Source organism: Panthera leo, chromosome A1 (assembly GCF_018350215.1).
Source record: "Panthera leo isolate Ple1 chromosome A1, P.leo_Ple1_pat1.1, whole genome shotgun sequence".
Classification (NCBI taxonomy): Eukaryota; Metazoa; Chordata; class Mammalia; order Carnivora; family Felidae; genus Panthera; species Panthera leo.
This window is the reverse complement of record NC_056679.1, coordinates 73,354,370-73,370,246: the sequence shown is the minus strand read 5'-3', so window position 1 is coordinate 73,370,246 and position 15,877 is coordinate 73,354,370. Positions and strand designations below refer to the sequence as shown.

Here is a 15,877-nt window from a genome sequence, read left to right as displayed (position 1 = left end):
GTGCAGGGGACCTCATCAAAATTCTCCACTGAAGGCATACTCCATGAGCAGGTGAATCCTAGCATAGGTTTATCTTCAATTCCTAACTTCCATATAGAGGCAAAGGATATCTATTTATCCGTCTATCTATCTACCTACCCAACCACTGTAAAGAATTCATCTAAGTGGTAAGATCTACCCCAGGCTATAAAGATCAAATTTATTTCAACCTGAGACTAAAGGACAGAAGCCAGAACAGTGCAGGATAAAAGCTTATGTTGGAAAATGAGCGCAATAGTTAAACCCAGGACTCCCAATAAAAATGAAGAAATCAGTGGCGCCTGGGTGGCTCAGCCGGTTAAGCGTCCGACTTTGGCTCAGGTCATGATCTTACAGTTCATGAGTTCAAGCCCCGTGTTGGGCTCTGTGCTGACAGCTCAGAGCCTGGAGCCTGCTTTGGATTCTGTGTCTCCTTCTCTCTCTGCTCCTCCCCTGCTCATACTCTGTCTCTCTGTCTCTCAAAAATAAATAAAACATTAAAAAAAAGTGTTAATGAAGAAATCTCTTAAACAGTCCCAAGCCATGATAGGCAAGGCTAGACAGGAGAACAGCACCAGTCAGGACAGACATGACTTTGACACCCTTTGGCCCTCTCCAGCCAGGAAAGAATCCTGCCTGCCATCCCTCCCCGTTAGCCCTTGATGAGAACCTCTCTTCCTCTCCTTTGTTAGGGGCAACTCTCAGGAATAAATACAAAATCAACCTCACCATGAATTTAATTCTGCTCAGTGAGTTCCTAGAGTTCTCACATGTTAAGCCTCAACTTCTACAATTAGACACCCCAGTGAGTTAAGTTCATGGGATCCCACGAACTCTTCTCTACCTCTACCGGTAGAGGTGTTAGAATGATCAAATGTCAAGGAAGGAAATAAGGTCATCAGTAAGTATGCTGGGCCAAGGATGGCTAGGTAAAGTTCAGAATCAAAAACCCGGGCAAGTCAGAAGCTCAGATCATAAATAGTTCTGACCTCTCTGGCTGGATTTTGTAACAGTCATCTGTCACTGACTTCAGCTTTTGTTTCATTTTCTAAGTTTTTATGAGTTTGCAGTTTTTGGTTTGCCCATTATCTCGGCGGTCACTGATGGAGAGGGGCAGAGGAGGATGGTGTTATTCATTCCTTCAGATGAACATAGATAGGAATGACCAAGATTCTGAATTGTAGCATTGATCACTTATCAATAATATCTACAACCAACTCCAAAAAGGCCTGATGGCGTGGGGGCAGAGGGGGAGGGTCACACCACAAAACACAAAGATATACAAAATTACATTAATCACATTGTATCTCTTCAACATTTTGTTCCATAAGCTTTCATCTAAAACAGCTCAATGCGTCTCCTCAGCCCTGTTCTGATATGTACCTAATCTAATTGTTGCCTTCTGTTTTTTCAAAAAGCCAGGGAAGGCTGAGCCCAAGGAGAAAGCATGCTGAAAGAAAGGAATACCATCAATCCTAAGACTTGCCTTGAGAAAACAAGGTAAAAGGCGAGATCCATAGCCAAAATGGGCCCAGGCCATTTATTTTACCTTCCTTCCCATGGCTATCACCTATGTTCCTACTTAGCAGTACAAGTTCTCTACCACTTCCTGATGTATAGAAACCCAAAAAGTGGCCAACTGCTTGGAATAAAGTTGGAATTCTTACAGCAGAAACAGAAAAAATTAGTATCTCAGAAATCATCCTGCCACACGTGCAACAAAAATTCAAAATGCTCTCCTCAATAATTATCAAATGTTAAGATAATCCTCAGTGAGCCAGATGGAATAAATTATAGTTAAATATTTAAACATTTATTGATGTTGAAGCAACTTTCCAGACAGTCCAAAATTCCAGAGTAATATTCTTCAAGATGTGGCACAGATTTTTTGGAGTTCTTACCACATCGGAGAAGTTCTGCTCTTTCTATTAGGTCCTCAGGAACAGGGAAGGGCATTCTGATGGACGACTTCCAAATCAATGAGGTTTTCTGCCTGTGGAAACAAGATACGCCACAGGAAAATCAAGCCCACGTGTGAGTAAACTGTGGTGCCTTCATGGTGCCTTCACATCTCTTTATGGGAATTGACATCCAGTGATTTTTAAAAGTATACATTTTACCAGAACTCAACAATGTTTTTTAACAAGGCTTTCTCACACAGTATCATCAGCTTCTGTCGCTCTATAATTAGATTCAATTAGCATGTCCCAAATGCCAGAGGGGTTGGCAATAGTGACAACGTTTAGTACAGTTAATGCATAAAAATTAAAATGTTTGCTCTCCATAGCTTTGAGTTACATATCGTATTCCTCTTTATTTCTCTCATGTTTCTTTGTAGGAACCTTGAGAATGATGGTTTCTTACCGTGGGTCATTCATATGAATGCATTTTATAGACAAGCTTACTGGTGGATGACATAGTAAGAAGACCAGATGATCAACTCATAATAAAAGTGAGAAGTTTCCATATCCAACCCCTCTTTCCTGTCCATTGCCAGACTGAAATCAGGCATCCTGTATGAGCTCATCTTTGAGGGTGAGAGAAGAGTAGTTCGAAAAGATAAATCTTCCTCAAGAAATGCAATAACCACCTCCAATTCTGTCCAACAAATAGGATAGGATAAAATAAGATCTAAATCCAGTCATGTCTATAATTTTTAGTGACTGCATGAGCATGAAGCGAAATGCAGTGATAAGACTGAAAGGCAGCAGACAGCAATTAACTATAACATCAGGTCTGAGATGGTACTTTCTAGTACAACAGGCTGCCACAGTAGTTTTGCAATAAAGTTTGCACGTGAATTACCAATTCAAAATTGACTAATTCATTCACAGAAATAAATTCACGTATAAATGTCAACCAATAAAAGAGAAGAACAAAGAGTGCCTGGGCGGCTCAGTTGGTTAAGCGACAGACTCTTGATTTTGGCTCAGGTCGTGATCTCACAGTTCATGAGATTGAGCCCCACATTGGGCTCTGTGCTGACAGTGCAGAGCCTGCTTGGGATTCTCTCTCCCTCTCTCTTTGCCCCCTCCCCTGCTCGCTCGCTCTCTCAAATGAATAAACTTAAAAAAGAGAGAGAGAGAGAAAAGAACGAAAAAGAAGACTAAATAAACACTTGGTAATTTATCAACATAAAAGTACCAAAGTTACCACAGAGTCAACAACTTCAGCCAACATCCCAGAAAGATTAAAATAGGTGTGAATACCTTTTTTTGAAACTGAAAATATAAAAGCTAATAAGATAGGAAATATAGATAAAAGGAGGCTAAGCAAGCATGGAGGGACATTTTTCCCAAGGTCCTTAGAATTCTGGAGGAGAGTTCAAAGGATTAGCTGCACATGTGACAGCTTTTTAGGGAGGGAATACAGTGACTGGGGTCCAACGCATAATAAAAAATAACCAAGAACTCAAGGACAGAGGACAACCTAAATGAAACCCAGTAGGAGAAAAAAAAAACAAAAACAGGTGATAGAATCAGATCCATGGTGGTTCCAGATATTGTAGAATTTGTATTTTTTAAAAGTATTATTACTGTTTTCAATAAGATGCAAACCAAATTGATACTTATCATCAGAAAATTCCAGAAATAAAAGGTACAATGACTGAAATTAAAAAGATATGAATGACTTTAGCAGAATAAAGACAATTAAATGAAGAGAGTATTGGTGAACTTGTGGATAGGCCAGAAGAAAAGATTCAAAATAAAAAATAAACAGAATATTATAGAAAATACACAAGACAGGAAGCAACTCAGAAGTCACAATGTGAAGCCCTAAAGTATATGTAATTTGTGTCTGGGAAAAAAAGATCAGACAGAAGGAATGGTCACAAAAACAATGGCTGATAGTTTGCCAACTTGAGGAACGATATCGAACAACATATTCAAAAGGACTACGAAGAGCAAACGAGATAAATAAAAATATAAGTGTATGTAAGCACATCATAAAATGCTGACAACCAAAGATAGAGAAAATATTAAAATCAGCCAGATGAGGGGGAAAAAGAAAAATTATTTTCAAAGGATCAGCAGTAGGACTCAAAGCTAATTTCTCAACAAATGCATTGGAATTCAAAACAATTGGAATTATAACTTCCAGGTGCTAAAAGGCAATAACTGCCAAAATAGAATTTCAGACCCAGTTTAAGTAGCCTTCAAGAATGGGGAAGCGGGGGGCGCCTGGGTGGCGCAGTCGGTTAAGCGGCCGACTTCAGCCAGGTCACGATCTCGCGATCCGTGAGTTCGAGCCCCGCGTCAGGCTCTGGGCTGATGGCTCAGAGCCTGGAGCCTGTTTCCGATTCTGTGTCTCCCTCTCTCTCTGCCCCTCCCCCTCCCCCGTTCATGCTCTGTCTCTCTCTGTCCCAAAAATAAAAAAAAAAAAAAAAAAAAAAAAAAAAAGAATGGGGAAGCGGATCAAAACTAAAAGGATTCTCTACTAGAAGCCTCTCACTACGAAAAATGTTAAGTACCATTTGGGGGCAGAAATACAGTCATGCCTGATGGATGCTTAGAAATGCAAAAAATAATAAAGAGCAATAAAATATATTAAATATTAAGGGCTAATGAATACTGGCTATGCAGGTGAAAATAATACTTTATTTATGATAGAGACACATAAAATTCCCAACATCAGTGGTGTATGTCAGGGTGGTTACTTACGTTATCTGGGGATAGGACAAAAGTAACAAGAAAATTGTGTTTGGTAACTCAGTTGTCAGTTTCTACTGTGACCACCAAAATGATAATGGTAAGTGTTTAGCACTCCCAATCTAATGCACAAGGAAAATGTAATAGAGAAAATAATAAATCCATAATTAGGCAAGAAAAAAAAGAAAAGGGAACATTGAGTATGTGTTCAAACAGAAAGCATTTAATAAAATTAAGTATTTGAACCCAAGTATATAACAAATTACATTAAATGTAAGAGAAAGTAATTTTCAAATAAATAAAACTTAAGATGAATAAGTGCCTTCAAGAAAGACATCTTAAATATAAGGAAATAGAAAGGTTACAAATAAAAGGATACCAAAAGCTATGCTGTGCAAGCACTGAGAAGAAGTCTATTGTAGTCATATTAAATGTGATAAAATTTATAACAAAAAGCACTACAGGCCATTTTAATAATGAAAGGTTCAAATAATCAAGAAGATATAATTCAAAATTTCTATAATCTAATAACATAGCTTAAAATACATAAAAACCAAAATTAACAGTTTAAGAATATAAGTATATTCACAATTATCGTAGGATATTTTAATATACCTCTGTATAATCAGAAGAACAAGTAGACAAAAAATAGTGGAAATACAGATCTGAAAAATATGATTAACAAATGTTATTCAAATAACATTGTGCTCAAAATACATTCTTATACATGCAGAAAATACATTCTTATAAAACGCATGCTAATTCATTAAATAAATCTCAACAAATTTCAAAGAATTAAAATAAAAGCAAATATGTTCCTTTTTATTTTTATTTTAAATTAATTTGTTTAATGTTTATTTTTGACAGAGAGAGAGAGAGAGAGAGAATGAGAATGAGCATGGGAAGGGCAGAGAGAGAGGGAGACGGAGAATCCAAAGCAGGCTCCAAGCTCTGAGCTGTCAGCACAAAGCCCAATGCAGGGCTCAAAATCACGAACTGTGAGATCATGATCTGAGCCAAAGTCAGATGCTTAACCAACTGAGCCACCCGGGGCCCCCGCAAATACTTTCTTTAACCATAATTCAAGCTACCAATTTCTAGAAATTATAAGTAGGAAACTTCATATATTTGGCAATTAATGATCAATAGTTCTAATTAAATCCTGTTATCAAAGAAGAAATTAAAACTAAAACTGGAAAAATGTTTAACTCCTTGATATTAAAAATGCAACATATCAAAACTTGTAGAATGCAACTAAAGATGTGAAAATGTGTATATTAGAAGAGAAGGGTTCTGTATCCATCTCAAGAGATGAGGAAAAAGATAGCAGAGAAGTAAAATGAAGAACCTGACAAAAAATTTTACAAAACAGGAAAATTACTGCCACTTTCACTCTTGCTTCATAAAGTATATTTGGAGAGTATTTCTTTAAGTAATGAAGATAATTCATCGGTGGAACCATTTGGGCCTGGAGTTTTCTCTGTGAGAAGATTTTGATTACCAATTCAATTTCTTTAGTAGCTATAAAGCTAATCATATTTTCTCATTTTTTTTTCTTGCACTAGTTTGATAAGCAGTGTTGTTTAAGGAACATGTCCATTTCATCGAAGTTGTGTAATTTATTGGCCTAAAATTTTTCCTATTTGTTTATTATTATCCCTGTAATGTCTATCGGATTAGTGGTGGCATTGTATCTTTTATTCCCGATGTTTATCATCAAATTTCTTTCTAACTTGATCACACATTCTAGCCATTTATCAGTTTTACTGATCTTTTCAAAAAACCAATTTAGTTTTCTCCATTGTTTTATTCTCTTTCATAAATATCTTTAACTTATAGTATTTTTCTTTTTTATCTTTGTAATGTTAAAACTTGGATCATTAGTTTTAAACTGTTCCTCTTTATTGGGAGCATTCGAAGCTAGTAACCCCACGGTTTTTGCTACAGTCTATCTCTGATATTGTGTGTTTTCAATTGCGTACACTTCACAATGCTTTAAATATTTCTTGTGGTTTCTTCTTTGGCCCATGGATAATTTAGATTTTTTTTTCATTGCTAAATATTTGAAATTTTCTAGCTCTCTTATGGGCATTATCCTGTGGTTAGATGACATACTACAGAGGATTTCATCTTTCGTATTTACTGACACATCTTTTGTCCTGTTATCTGATCTTAGTAACTGTTCCATATGCACTAGGAAATAAAAATGTGTGTTACGCTGTTATCAGGTCCAGTATTTTAAAGTGCCAATTAGGTGAATGTGGTTGATAATATTACTCAATTCTTCTATAATCTTAATTTTTAGCTGCATGTTCTATTAATTAATAACTGAGAGAGATATTAAAAATTACCAGGTGTGATTCTGTATTTCTTCCTTTCATTTTATATTTATCTCATATGTTTTGAACTGCTGTTAGTAGATGTATATACATTCAGGATTGTTACATCTCCAGAACAAATAAAATCTTCACCGTTATGCAATATTTCCTTTATTGATAATATGACTCCTTTTCTTAAGTTTAGTTTAGATGATATTAATAGAGCCACACCAGCTTTCTTACACAAGGTAGTCTGATATATCTTCCATTCTTTTCCTTTCACCAGTCTATGCCTTTGGGTTATGGAATTTAAGTTTTTGTCCCCCCCCCCCTTACACTCATATGTTGAAGCCCTAACCCCCAATGTGATGATATTTGGAGGGGGTCCTTCGTGAGGTAATTCAGTTTAAATGAGGTCCTAGGTGGAGGGTGGGCTCTCATGACAGAATTAGTGCCCAGTCTACCACAACTCAGTGGTGAACATTCATAAACTACTGTTCAGGTTAAGAAATACAACATCACCAGCACAGAAGAGCCCTTTTGTGGGTTCTCCCAACCACTACTCTCTACCTCTTATGATTTGCAAGGTAATCACATCCTTGCTTTTCATTAATATTTTGCCACCGAAGCATGCCACCCCAAAGTTGGCAGTTTATTTTGTTCTGTTTTTAAATAAATGGAATCACAGAATACTGTTTCTGGTAATGGCAAGTGGCTTATGGGGAATTCATCCTCTTACAGATATCAGTTATAAATTCTGGCAAAAAAATGTTAAAAAGAACTATTTGAGGGTAATGAATAGCCACCAAAGGCAGGACGAAACTGGAAGGTATTTGATCCTTGATAAAAGAGAACCACTCTGAGTGAGATCTGTGATTGCAAAGCTCTTCCCCTCGAGGTAGCCATCAGTCCATGCAGCATGCGGTGGTGGAATTAAAGCAGAAATCCACACATACTTGAGATGTTGGAGCAAAATGTGTCCGATTGTCAGAGAAGCTACAACTTGGGGGAGAAATCCCAGGAAGAAAGAAGATATAAAGACATTCCCCAATTGCATGTAATCTCCCCTAAATCATTGGCTGGCCCCTGAGTAGCTCGGGTGCAAGGAAGACTCCAAAGAGTAAAGCAGAGAGAAAGAGCCGATCATACATTTCATCCCCTACTCACCAGAGAAGACACAGCTTTAGATTTGAATTCCTGAAAATTAGAGAGGGTTTTGTAAATCTCAAAAACTCAGGCTTTTTGTGGAAGAAGGGCCGTGCCTCAAGAATAAAACCCGAAGACTAGACTAAGTGCAAAACCAAAAGGCTTATCCTTGCACAGTTAAAAAGCCCATGTAAGCTCAATGTAATAAACCAATAATTTAACTGCCCACTGGGGCAACTGCCACTTGGGTCAACCGCATTAACCTCTCCAGAGGAAGATTCCTTAATTAGGGAATCTGCAATATAATGTACAATGTCCAGCACGCACTTAAGAAAACAGAACCTAGACATGGGGAGAAACAAGAAAACGTGATCCATACTCAAGAAAAAAGTAATGATGCCTAGGAACAGATCTCAAAATGTCACATTTTACCTCAAAAATAGTAAAATCCAGCACCCACCCCCCAAAAAATCAACTGGAAACAAAGAAGTTGAGATACATAACCCAAAGCTAAGAAACTCAACCTGTAGGATCCAGGGTAAGGAAAAGAAGACTCTAGATTCTGTTGTAGCAGAGTTCCTAATCCTACTTCCCAACCAAATGCCATCCATTCTCCCGTAAGAATGAGGCAACATCCTAAAATTGGTCACTAATATTCTGAAATATGGAACCAAGCAAGCTGAAGCAATACCCTTATATTTTTTTATCTTCAGATTTTTTAAATTTTATTTTAGAGAGAGAAAGACAGCATGAGTAGGGGAGAGGGGCAGAGGGAGAGGTGGAGAGGGAGAGAGAGAGAATCTCAAGCAAGTTCCACCCTCAGCACAGAGCATGACACAGAACTCACCGAGGATGATGGGATCATGACCTGAGCTGAAATCATGAGTCAGATGCTCAACCTACTAGGCCACCCTGGTGCCTTATCTTGAGATATTTTGAATCAAGAGAAAGAAGTGAATGTGAGGATGTGAACCACTTGGGGCTGTGGCAGTGTGTGCATTTGAGTATACACTCTAAATTTGCTGGAGAACAATCCATGATTCAAGGGTAGAATACACCTTCCTCAAAAAGTAGAATAAATTCTGGCAAAGATATTTAGCAAAATCTGAAAAGTAAACAGAATGTATTATATATGAAAATGTAAGAGGGTTGAAGACAGGAAGAAAAGACAGGAAAGTAGAGGAGAAAAGGAAAAGAAAAGAAGAGAAAGGAAAAGAACAGTGCATGCAAAACATAGATAAAGAATGTAATCTGAAGGCGCCTGGGTGGCTCAGTCGGTTAAGAATGTAATCTGAAAGAAAATCTACATTTTAGAATAACTAAAAATAAATTCAATGAAATGGAATTTAACAGATTAAATGCTAAAAATACAGACTTTGATGATAATGGACATTCCAGAACAAAGTAAACAATTCAAGGACAAATGTATATCGTTTCCATGGTAAAAAATAATTTGGAAATGATAAGGAATCAAACCAATATGTACAAGACTGGAGATAATCACCACAAATTAAAAGAATGGGGCAAAAGATACTTTTTAAAAAAAATAGAGTAGATAACAGAAAGAGAGGGCCAACATACTTATTCCAAATAAATAATTAACTTTTTCTTAAATATGAAAGCTGAAATATGAAACAGGGAAAGTATCCAGAGATAAAATATAAGAAAACTTTCCTAATCAAAAGGAATATTGAATCAAAACAGAGGATATAGTGTTCTAAGACATGTCAATATAGTATGACCAACCCAGAGTCATGTTCTGACTGGAGTCCTGAACTTCAGAGTCAAAGAATAAATACTTCAAGTATTCAGCAGGAAAAAAAAAAGCCATCGAGGAAAAAAAATAATCTAGCTCAAGCCTTCTCTACATCAATGCTCAGTGCCAGTAGACAATACTGTAATGTCCATAAAGGTCTAAGAAGTAATGTGAAATAATATTTTACTTTCCGGGGCACCTAGGTGGCTCAGTCAGTTTAGGGTCCGACTTACGTCATGATATCTCAGATCATGGGTTTGAGCCTAGTGTGGGGTTCTTTACTGACAGCTGGGAGCATAGAGCCTGTTTCGGACTCTGTGTCTCCATCTTTGTCTCTCTCCCCGACTCATGCTCTGTCTCTGTCTCTCAAAAGTAAATAAATGTTAAAAGGGAAAAAAAGAATATTTTACTTTCCAAGAAGAAAGCAAAAAGATAAATATTCACAAATAGGAAAGCACAGGGGATAAAAACTCCTTGAGTCTTTCTAGATAAAACTAGTCCGTGGAATACGTACAATCAAAAATTGCAATTTAAATTAAAAAAAACATAAAAGAACTCAAAAAACAGAGAAGTCATCTATGGTGAATTAAAACTGGCTACAATTTTTTTTTTTCTTCTCCAAAGTAGGATTTTTTTCCCCCTTCTACGTGGACTCTTCCATGGAAATGGAGCTGGCTGTGCCAGTTCCAGGCTCAGCCTTCAACAACTGGCAACTTTCGGTCATTATGAGACGCCTCGGCCATGTAAAGAGGCAACGCATAGCTGTTTCAGTGGACAGCCCCCACTGAGCTTCCAGTCACCTGCCAGCATGGGCTGCCATCTTGTGAGGGAGCCATCTGAGAGGCTCTGGTCAGCCCACAGAATCATGGGAGGTGATATCACAGTTGTTGTTTTAAATCACTAAGCTTTGGGGTATTTTGTTACACAGCATTAGAAAACTAAAACACTAACATAGAAGGATTGATAATAAGTGCTAAATTCACTTTAAAAGATGAAACATTCTGTGAAGATTAGAGTTATAGAGAATAATGTGAATATTATCATGAATGGTATCAGTCCATTAAGCGTCCAGCTGTTGATTTGGGCTTAGGTCATGATCTCAAAGTTCGTGAGTGAGAGCCCCCATGTCGGGCTCTGCGCTGGCAGCACGGAACCTGCTTGGGATTCTCTCTCGTTCTCTCTGCCCCTCCCCACAAGCACTGTCTCTATCTCTCTCAAAATAAATAAATAAAAACTTTGTAAATATATATTTAAAAAACAACAACAACAACGACACACTATCTAACAATGGCTCCCATTTCACTTCCAGTATCAGCCCACGTCCTCACAATGGCCTCTAAGGCTCTAACCGATCAGTCCTTCCATCCAATACACTTTCTCTCCTCTTCCATTACTCTGCTCTTTACCAACCCCATTCCAACCAGGCCGACCTCCTCACTGCCCCCGGACCTGCCAGGCCTTCCTTAGGGATTCAGTCCAGCTTTCCTGTGCCGAGAATGGTTACCCCAGACACCTGATTGACTCCTGACCCTCTTCTCCTCCTTTATAATGAATGACTGGAGTCCAACTTTCTTCTCTCACTCCACCTGGCACACATGTTTCTTCCTACCCTTTGTTTTTCTATTTGTTTATTTTTTATTTACCAAATCATTATCATGTTCGCCTTCATTATTTATTTCCTATCTCCCCCTGACTATACTATGAGTTCCACAAGGGCAAGAATCTGTCCATTTTATTCACCCAAACACCTAAAACAGTTTCTGGCGCAGAGTAGGGGCTCAACATAGATGAATAAATACAATTTAGATGCTGGAGGGCAGGCAGAGAAGAAATGTGAGAATGTTCATTTTCCTATATTTTATGTTAGAGAGTTAACATTGCATAAAATTCAATATATGTTTTTAAATGCATTCAATGTGTAGGGCACCTGGGTGGCTGAGTCGGTTAAGCGTCCGACTTCAGCTCAGGTCATGATCTCACAGTTTGTGGATTCAAGCCCCGCGTCAGGCTCTGTGCTGACAGCTCAGAACCTGGAGCCTGCTTCGGATTCTGTGTCTCCTTCTCTCTCTCTCTGCCCCTCTCCCACTCACACTCTGTCTCTCTCAAAAATAAACATTACCAAAAAAAATTATTTTTAATAAATAAACGCATTCACCACCTTACGCTTTCCATAATTCCCTCTCAATATTTCTCTGAAGATCTTTCAGGCCTTTATTTGATATTTTGCTGTTAAACTTATGTAAAATAATTTTAATACATCTAATTTTTACCACAGTGTGCAGACACGGTGCCATTGTGAGCTTTCTTTTTATGCTGATGGAAAGACCTTTCCCTTCCCTCCATTTATCTGCTTAGGGACACGTTTGGACTGACGCTTACTTAATATTAACGAAATGTGCAATAACCTGGACGTGTTTTTACTTCCTTTTTCGAACCCTTTCGCACTCATTGAAATTTTTGTAATAAATATGTATCACTTGTAAAAAATTTTAAAGTGAAATTTAAAAGATAAATTACTTCCTTAATGAGTTATTTCTACCCCAAATGTCCTAAAAGTAGCTCATATTCAACATGTACCAAAAAAAAAGAAGGAAAGAAAAAAGGACTGGCCTTATCCTTTTTACCAGATCCTTCTTTCCTTGTGTGTATCATCAAGGATGAGGCATGCTTAGCAAATTGCAACTTGAAATTTAAATTTATCTTTGACTCCCATCTTAACAAGGCATCTAGTTATCAAGCCTTCTCTGTTTTTAATTTTAATTACTGTCTCCAATTCCATTCTGCTCCTCGATTCCATTGCTGTGATCAAACACCCTATGCAGGAGGAGGTCCAAATTCCTTCACACATCACTCAGATATCTTAAGAAGATGCCCTTGACCACCTTTGCTGCCTCAGTCCCTATCTCTCCTCAGCCTAGAAACCAGGCTTTCATTCGTGGGTTTTTTTTTTTTTTTTAATGTTTACTTATTTATTTTGAGACAGAGAAAGAGCAGGTGAGGGTCAGAGAGAGAAGGAGAGAGAGAATCCCAAGCAGGCTCCACACCCAGAGTGGAGCCCAACTCAGGGCTCGATCTCACAGCTGCAAGATCATGACCTGAGCAGAGTCAGACACTTAACCGACTGAGCCACCCAGGCGCCCCCACCAGGCTTGCATCCTTAAAAAGCCCAAACAACTTGTCTGACATTAGGCTTTCCTGCCTATCATTAATTTGGTTTTCTGCTCTCTTAGTATTTAATAAAGTTCCCTTTGAAAAGTCAAACCCATGTCAGAAGTGTGAAAGTGTGACAGGTCGTGCATCCACTTTTCTTAGTTTCCCCTCGAGCTGGAAGCCGGACAGGAGATCCAGTACCTGGAGACAGCAAAGAGGCCATGAGGCTATGATATCCAGTTTATCCAGAGGGTTAAAATCTGAGAAGTGAAACGTGACCAAAGGGCACATCCCTGTGTTGCTTCATCTGTTTAATCAGCTGCCCTGCTGCTTGGAGAGATCTATTACCAGAATCCCACTGTTGCGGTTTGGGATGGTATAGGTTCTATTAAAGAGATTATCGCCCTGAACTTTGCTTTACAAAGTGCCATTGAACACGAACCTCCTGACGTGATAGACATACAACTGGTGTGCGGTGGCCAAGCCCTTGATCCCACTCAGATGAATGGCCAGCCAGTCCGATCGTGGGCGACTCTCTGAGGGCCAGTGGAGACTCCAAACAATAACCCTGACTGTGGGACTTCCGGGCTCCATAAAAGTCCAGTCTGCAGGAAGGAATGGGAGACAGGAGCGAGGGAGGTCATCTCGGCCAGAGGGAGCTGTTCAACACAACCACTCAAGTCCCAAATGCCTGTTGATCTCAACAGAGCCATCCCTGATGAAACACAATAGGAAACAGAAAGCTTGCCTTTCACAGTGATCTTCACGGCAAAGGCTCAGAAAGCTATTAAACGTTCACTACTCCAGTGCGATACAGGGGAACCAAATGGAAGCCTGAGCAGTTGAACTGACCCACAACCTGCCTGTGTCTCTACCTGGGGGGCTGAAGCAGGAATGGGCAGCTGGCTTCTTGAAAATGGCCCCGTGCATGGAGAAAGTGAGCAGGATAGACTGAGGAAGGTGACAGTGGAAATCAAGCCCTAGCCTCCTGACAGTGACACTCAGGTGTTCATCTGTTCCCTGATCTTGCATTGTAATTAAAAAGAATGATTTTTGCATATTTAGGTATTTTCCATTTATCCAGTCTGATGCCTGAATTTGAATGCAGCTGAAGTTAAGGGTACTAATTAATTGTGAATCCCTCCAATACTTGAATATGAGGCCTCTCGAGCCTAATGTGCAAATTTATGTAAAAACAATGTGAAAATTAGAAATGCATTGGCACATTTTTTTTAACCAGAACTGTAGCGTTCTGTCTAGTCAAACAGACTGCTCATTTGCAAGTTGTCTATATGCAAAGCATTCTGCCCCTGGGAGCCTCAAATCTCCTTAGCAAGCCGTCTGAAATTTGAGAACAGCTTTGTTCTGAACCTGCTTTCTACTCTCTTCACTTTGTCTCCTCTGCTTCCAGCAGAAAGGCTAAGTAGGGAGTTCACCAGGCGACCCAGCAGCAAGCCCAAAACAGGAAGCCCATCCTGGGAAAAATCCCAGCCACCCTGGAGTTTCCCCTCACAGACCAGACCTGGTGAAGTGAAGAGGCTGTTGGGGGGTAGGTCCTAGGCTAGCTTTTTCACTCTCCAGGGCTGTTGGAGGTGAAAGCAGGACAGCTGCTTTGGAAGCTGATCTCCAGTCCCATGGATGTGCCCAACCCAGCCCAGCCCAGGCACTGGGGGGCAGAGCCGGAGCTGGCAAGTGCCGATCTGCAGCAGCAGGGGGAGTGTTCGGCTCCTGCCCTCGGCTGCCAGGCACCTGAGCCAAGAAGTGGGTCAGAGGTCAGTGCCAGGAGATGTTTGCAGGGCAAGGGCCAAGTCATTCCACACACAGGAGTGAGAGGGGAGCCCTTGTGGGGATTCCCTAGCTAATCATTTAGCTGTGGGAGCAGGAAGGGTAGTGAGAGAGTCAGGACGATTTCCCGGGAACTGGCATGCAGCCAGGCAGAGCTAATGGGAGCCCACCCATGCCAGCAAGGGCGGCTGTGAAGCATGACAGCTAGAGAGGAGCACTCTGGGGACAGAAGCTGCACCATATGGAGTGTGAATCATGGTCACCCCTTAAGGACACTCTTCGACATTTTCCCAGCAGCTCAATTCCAGATTAAAGGGACAGTGCCCCTAGGCCCCCAGCAGCTGGGACATCTGACACAAATGGATCCCTTTGCCGGGTGCTCACAGCTCATGTGTACTCAAGCGATGCGAAAGGTAATTCCCCGTATAGAGTCACTCTCTAAACGCTGTTCTCAGTTGTGACCGGTAAGCTCAGTTTCCACCACCTTGGGTGCCATGGTAGTCACCCTGACATTGGTATTCTGTGGCCTTGATGCTCACAGTGTGGTCCTCTGGATCGGCATCATCGCCATCAAAGCTAAGCTTGTCAGAAATGCAGACATCCTGAGGCCCACCCCAGACTTCTGGAATCGGAATCTGTGCTGTAACAAGACCCCTTGAGGGTTCATGTGCACACTGAGTGTTGAGAAGTTCTGTTCTAAGGTACTGCTAATTTTCACCAAGCCAGACTGAGTTTCAGGATGTCGAGGTATCGGCTGGGTAGCTTTGAATAAAGCACTTCATTTCCTTGACCCTCAAGTCTTCATCCGTAAAATGGGGATGCTCATCTTCCTTAATTTAACATGATTAAATTAGACAACACATACATCTTGACGCAGTCATTGGATTGTAAACTTCTGAGAACAGGAACAATCCCTCTCTCCCTCCTTTATCTTCCTTACACACCAAATACAGTGTTCTGTCTGCAATGAGGTTGACTATTTGACATTCATAAAAATCAGCCTCCCTTGGAACCTCTATCCACCAGCTTGTTACCTTGACCTAATCCTCTGAGGC

General features: G+C 39.9%; 1 pseudogene; it reads right to left on the bottom strand.

Moving 5' to 3' along the window:
* The window catches only part of LOC122229460, a 59,698-nt pseudogene extending 44,485 nt beyond the window's left edge, over window positions 1–15,213 (bottom strand).
* Between the last annotated feature and the right edge of the window lie 664 nt (window positions 15,214–15,877).